The sequence below is a fragment of the Polypterus senegalus genome, chromosome 15 (genome assembly GCF_016835505.1).
Source record: "Polypterus senegalus isolate Bchr_013 chromosome 15, ASM1683550v1, whole genome shotgun sequence".
Taxonomy (NCBI): Eukaryota; Metazoa; Chordata; class Cladistia; order Polypteriformes; family Polypteridae; genus Polypterus; species Polypterus senegalus.
The window spans coordinates 117002146-117008398 of NC_053168.1; the positions used below are offsets into that span (position 1 = coordinate 117002146).

Sequence of the window (6253 nt, forward strand, 5' to 3'; positions counted from 1 at the left end):
TTACTTTTTAGTCCTTGAAATGAAGGGATTGTGTTAAAAATGCTTTAGTTGCCTCACATTTTTATGTAATCTTTCTGTTCAACCCACTGAATTAAAGCTGAAAGTCTGCACTTTAACTGCATCGGAGTTGTTTCATTTAAAATTTATTGTGGTGATGTACAGAACCAAAATGAGAAAAAAGTTGTCTCTGTCCAAATATTTATGGACCTAACTGTAAAACAACAAACTGGAGTGGTCTGACAACACAGTGGCGCTGGACAGGAAGGGCCAGAGCAGACTGCACTTGCTAAGGAGCCTCAGGTCTTTTGATGTGTGCAGCACGCTGCTGGAAATGTTCTACCAGACCTTAGACACCAGTGTGGTGTTCTAGGCTGCGGTCTCCTGGGGAAGCAAACTGAGCTCAAAAGAAGCTCAATGCCTGAATAAACTTATCTGGAAAGCCTCCTCCATCACCAGGGGTACCCTGAACACTGGAAGCTGTTGTAGAAAAGAGTATGATAGCAGAACTGGAGGCCATCATGAAAAATCTCCTCCAGGAGGCGCTGTGTTTGAACACTTTTAGCCACAGATTCACTCCACCACTGTGTGCTAAGAAGAGCATCTGGGGGTCTTTTCTACCCACCACTATCAGGCAATTTACTGCTTCCACACAATGTTCTTACTAAGTTCATTTTGAAATATCTGCAGAATATTTACTTACTTGCTTACCTATCGACTGATTGCTAGATTGGCTGTATTATCTGTCCTGTGAGTCTGTATCCTTGTTTTTTATGTTTCTGCTGCTGTATGAACCTAAATTTCTCCTTGAGATTAATCAGATTTATCTAATCTAATCTAAATCACCAAAATAATAGGAGGCTTTTCAGCTTGCACTTCATGTCAGTGACCACAAAAGGACAAAGGACCGCATTCCAAAGTGATATAAGCTGTACGAGTTCAAACTTATAAGCATTTACGTGTAGCGGCTATTTTACAATGTGCGTGTAATTTTAAGACACAGATCAATGCTCAACAACTTTCATTTCTTACAAAATAGACATATTGAGTTTTTTGAAGCTTTTGTTTTCTAATGGTGCATGACTTCCATTATAATACACCATTTTTTAATTAACTTTAGAACATAAATTTCACATGTAAATGTATATATGTGTATACTGTGTTTGTGAAGAAATACCTTTGAATTTAAAAATGTAAAACTTATCGTTTAAGTTTATTTTTATATTTAGTGCTTTTAAAATTTTTTTACTCTTAGGTTCTTTGTTTTGTTATTTTTGTTCATATTGTTTTGTTTAAATATTATTTAGTACTTATGCATTTGTATATTTGCCATTTTACTGCCAGGGTTTGACTTTAATTTTTCTTTTCTGCTTCCTCTTTGTTTGTTGTAAAGTATTATTTTTCAGATATTTATGGTATTTTGTTAAAAATATTGTCCTGCTTATTTATTATTTATTACCTATTGTGGACACAAGGGGGCACCCTAAATGCCAGGCACAACTCCCACATACACAGTTTTAGGTTAAAGTTCTTTCATTTATCTCCAAGTACCTGAACAGGCCTTCTATTCGGTCTGGCACACACATCTGTCTCCTTCCACTCCTCCTATGTGAGTGTCATCCTCTTCCTCTTCTTCTTCTTTTATCTTGGACTCAGGAGTACCTCTGGCGTCAGAGCTTTGTCTTTCAGAAGCACTTCCAGGGCCAGACTGAAGCCTCTCAAAGTAAGGATGGTATTCAACTGCAGCTTCCCCGATGGCACCCAAGTACCCCAACAGAGCCACACATCAGGACTACAGCTCACAACACAACAAGCTGTAGTCACAATGTTTAAAAAGCACATACGTATTTGCTTTGTTATCGTATACCATTATAAAATTATGCCTGGGCAATGTCTGGTACTTAGGCTTCTGTTCTATAACTCTGTGATCGGCAGTAACATCACTGGAAGACAAGCCCACCAAATCAACAAGTGGAGTAAGAAGGCAGGTTCTGTTGTGGTTTAGAGTCTTGAACCCCCTGTAGGAGAAGAGAATTAAAACCAGAAATTTCAATACCATTACAATATACAAAAGTCAAAGAATTAAACAAAGAAGAGGGTTTTTAGGCTTAAGAGGGAAGCTGCAGACACTGTGGTCAAAAACCCACCAACAGACAATGCTGCGGAAAACTCTTAAGCATAAACTGGTTCTTAAATAGATGGCTGCCGTAATTAGCAGCACACCAGAGTAATTGCTGACAAGTGGAGGACCCACCCCTTTTGGCTCCGTTCTCAGGGGTAAAGGAAACACACGATTAACAAACAAAAGGGGCTTTAAAGGATGGGCATCAGAAACAATAGAGCCGGGAGTGGAGCCCCCAGGGGAACATGACACTCTCTTTATATTTTCAGACTGGCATATGCAGGATATCTTCAACTTCTTACAGGAAATTCTTTGAGACCTAGCTCTTCATTGTACCACCATGGTTGTCCTTTTGTCTCAGTCCTCAATCTCTCAGCCAGGCACCAGACTTACCAAGCTCCATACCCATATGATGTTTCAATTAATAATTTCAAATACAGGAAAAGTAAACCCAGCAATGTTTCATTGGCAATAATAGATAAAGCAATTTATGGCCCAGAAAACTGCCTCATTAGGAAGTGGAACAAAAGAAAAAAGATGCCTGGGAACTCTAACTGCATTGATTAATGTTGTACATTTAGGCCAAAACTATGTGAAATGTTCTAGTTGTCGACACTCTGATTTCTGTCTCACGTCAAGGCCTTTGCTTATTTAATTCCAGAACTCCAAGTGTCATGCGGCCCTGTGGCGTGACCAAACTGGGTCTAGTTGAGAGGGACATTGCCATCTCTCGTGGGAAGGGATGAATTGTTCTAGGTTTCCGGGCTCGCCCAATCCATCCATTATTCTCTTTACCCCGACTGAGATAAGGATCACAAACTAACCAGGGAAGCACCTCCATTCACACTGTCCTTCCATTCCACTAGCCTCCCAGTTGGATATGGCATCATTTTCTATCCTAGTCAGGATGCCAGTCTGACCATTAAGGCATTTACACTCTGTACTAGCCAGGGGTTTGATGGGTGTTCCCCTCCCAAGCAGGGCATTTTGTGCATATTTTAGGACTGTCAAGAACTGGGGGTTTCTAAGAACAAAAGTCTCAAAGAATGGCCCAGAATGTCCACTAGATGGTAAATGTAGAATTTTTATATATAAAACTATAAATTATAAATTATTATTAAATATTTATTATACAAAAATGCTCTGTAAACAGTGAAACTCCAAATAGCACAAAAGGCTCAACGGGGTTACCTGCAAAGGTAAACAATGTTCTAATACACAAATCCAAAGAATAGCCCAAAAATAGAGCAAAGGTCAAAGATTCAATAAATACACAAAAGCCACAGAAATATCACCAAAGAAACTCACCAACACCAGCACATTCAATGAACCGCAAAGGACTGCTGGTTTTCCTCTGCTTTTTAAGTGCTGAAGGTAATCCCTTGATAGTGATGGGTAGGTGGCCTCACCTCTCTTGGGAAATGTAGCAAAACAAGCATAGAGACACAGAAATTAAATGACATGCAAAACTAATAAGAAACACAAAATAATGCAAATAATTAGCAAAAGTGACACTATTAACATAAACAAAAGAAGCAAAATTGGACAGAAAGGATGTAACGAAGAAATCTGAATACCATCCAGGGGAGGAAATATGGCTGAAATATTACAGGGACATTTCAGAGTATACTTTTTAACTTAAAGAGCTAAGCGCATTTTAGGCCGGTGTAGGCCCAGCCACTGAGGTGGGAGCCTTTTGGTGCGCCATCTCCCCTGGACAAGCTAGAGGGACTGAGACATGCTTCCCCACCTACCTTTTCCATTCTGTTGTGATATGTAAAACACGAGGCATTAGATAGATGAGCTTCTATTTTGTTTTCGAGGTCCATTACATTCACGATCCTTGTTCCTCATCCCTGCACTATATGAATGGGCACTCAACGGTTGTAATCTCTCATACGTACAGAGCCGACCAGTGCAATTAAACACAAGATTAAACCTGTTTTTATTTGGTTGCGGTGAGTCACAGACTATTTGGGACGTATCACTGGACATGTCCCATTATGTGACTGGACCTCAGGGGAGTGTGCCACCAACAGCTGCTGACTCACCAAAAATGATATAAGACTGAAAATGGCTGTAAGAATCTTATAATGTGGCATGGCCTTTAGGTGGACCACAGATCCAGATGGCCCCTGTATGAGGCGTGTGTGTGTGACAGACTTGCATCTGCAGCCTCCAATGACCCTAAACTGGAGTAAGCAAGTTTAGGAAATGGCTTTGCAGGCTGAAAGCTCAAGTTCTGAAGTTTGTTTACAGGCTGGCATGAGGCCCTACATAATGTAGTGTAGCGTCATAGGATAGTATAGTCTCGGAAAAAGAGTTTATATTTAAATGAGGGACCCTAGTGCTCTTGGAGTCATTTTATGACTCCAGCAGGCATCTTACATCATGCAGCAGGCATTTTCTTGATGTCTGATGAGAGCACAGGAAAGGTATGCAGGCCCAGCAAAGGCAACTAGTAAAAAAGTCTGAGCTGCTAAATCCCCATAAGGAAAAGAGAAAAGAATATTTAGCTTAAGTGTCACATCTACATCTATGGGTTTAGTTTCCCTGTCTAGCCTGTAAAGGTTAGGGTAGATTTTAAGCAAACCTAAGAGCTGGCACTGCTCAAAATCAAGTCATGCTCTCATTTAGCAATCGGAAACAGACAAGAAAGGGCACTTAAAATATAAAGAATACCGCTTGATGCTCGGCTTTTGTCTCAGGGCTAAGGTATGTCTTTTTTTATTGAGTAACAGAGCTGTTTGTACCACACAGGCTGTCTTGTCCTCTTCTTGGGCATCCAGACCAGTTTGCCCTCCTATGAACTGTCCAAGAAGTCTACCTCTGGAGCCTATTAGGACCAAACCCATGAAAGTTAGCTAGTCTACTTCTGTGCAGTCCCACATGAGCAGTTGTTCCACCTTTCCTCAGACTCTAGAGGTTCTGTCTGTGTAAGCAACTTCTTTTCTTCAGTGTTGTGTTCTCCTAAAAGACTGAAATATCGCTATAGATTGTTCTCCCTCAGGTGGGACACACAATAAGCCATTCCACCTGCACTTCAGAACGGGTGATCCACCTGAAGATAAGCATGTTTGGGCCTGGCCAGTACTTGGATGGGAGAAAAAGCTTGAGCTGCTACTGGAAGAAATGTAGGTGAGGTCATCAGGGGAAACTCATTCTGTGTTCTGTGTGTGGATCTCAATGCCCCAGTGCAGTGACGGGGACACAGTGCTGAAACAATGGGGCCATCCTTTGAATGAGATGTAAAAATGAGGTTCTGACTATCTGTAGTCATAAAAGATCCCTGGGCATCCTTTGAAAAGAGTAGGACGTCATCTGAAGAACTGGATAAATAAACCACAATGACTTTGCCCATTCTGGCCCCCTAATTTTTCCCTAATTGACTATCTCTCACCCCTTCACCACCTAATTGTTAGTGTGTGGTGAGCATACTGGCACAAAAATGGCCACCCATCACATTATCCGAGATGCTACAAACTGGCGGTTGTTGAAGTGGTTCTCCACTGTCTATGTAAAGCACTTTGTATGTCTAGAAATGTGCTACCTAACCCTAACCGCCTCTTCGGGTAATTCTCCTAGTGCTTGTCTCTGTCTGTATGGTTAATCGTGCAGCTTTACAATCCTGCCGACTATGCTAATGTTCCTACACTCCTGATTACCCATCAGTAGACAGAGTTTGATCAAGCCAGGTTTTCTCCTAAGTACTTCTTTTTGTCTTGTTTGTACTCTTTTCATTACTGTTCACTGTTTTCTGTTCTTTTTTATAATATTGGTATTTTTATAATTTTTCTAGTCACATATTTAATGCCAATTTTTTATTTTATGTTCATTTAGATTCTATATTCTATAACGGAGAATGTATTCCGTTATGTTCCTTGTGTTTTGCGGGTGGATCCTCAAGATACAGGGTAACCTGTTGTCATAGTTAAGCTGCTGCCCCTAAGACTTAAGGCTAGAGACATACTGGCATACGTATATAAGTGTAAGTAAATACACTCATAATGTAATGTTCAGGTTTTTTACCCACTCTATCATGAAGGGGGCTACCATCAACATATCTGTCCACTCACTAGGTAGGACATGTGTTCACAGTTCTGCAAAATATGAGAGCTCCTTTGGTTAGACGTA

General features: G+C 40.6%; 1 long non-coding RNA gene across 1 annotated transcript; it reads right to left on the minus strand.

Annotated features, from left to right (window-relative positions):
• Positions 1–1442: 1442 nt before the first annotated feature.
• Positions 1443–4019, minus strand: LOC120515876. Its single transcript, XR_005630720.1, has 3 exons — positions 3874–4019; positions 3428–3532; positions 1443–2015 (listed from the first exon to the last, which is right to left on the minus strand). It is a non-coding gene; the product is annotated as an uncharacterized LOC120515876 (long non-coding RNA).
• Positions 4020–6253: the final 2234 nt, after the last annotated feature.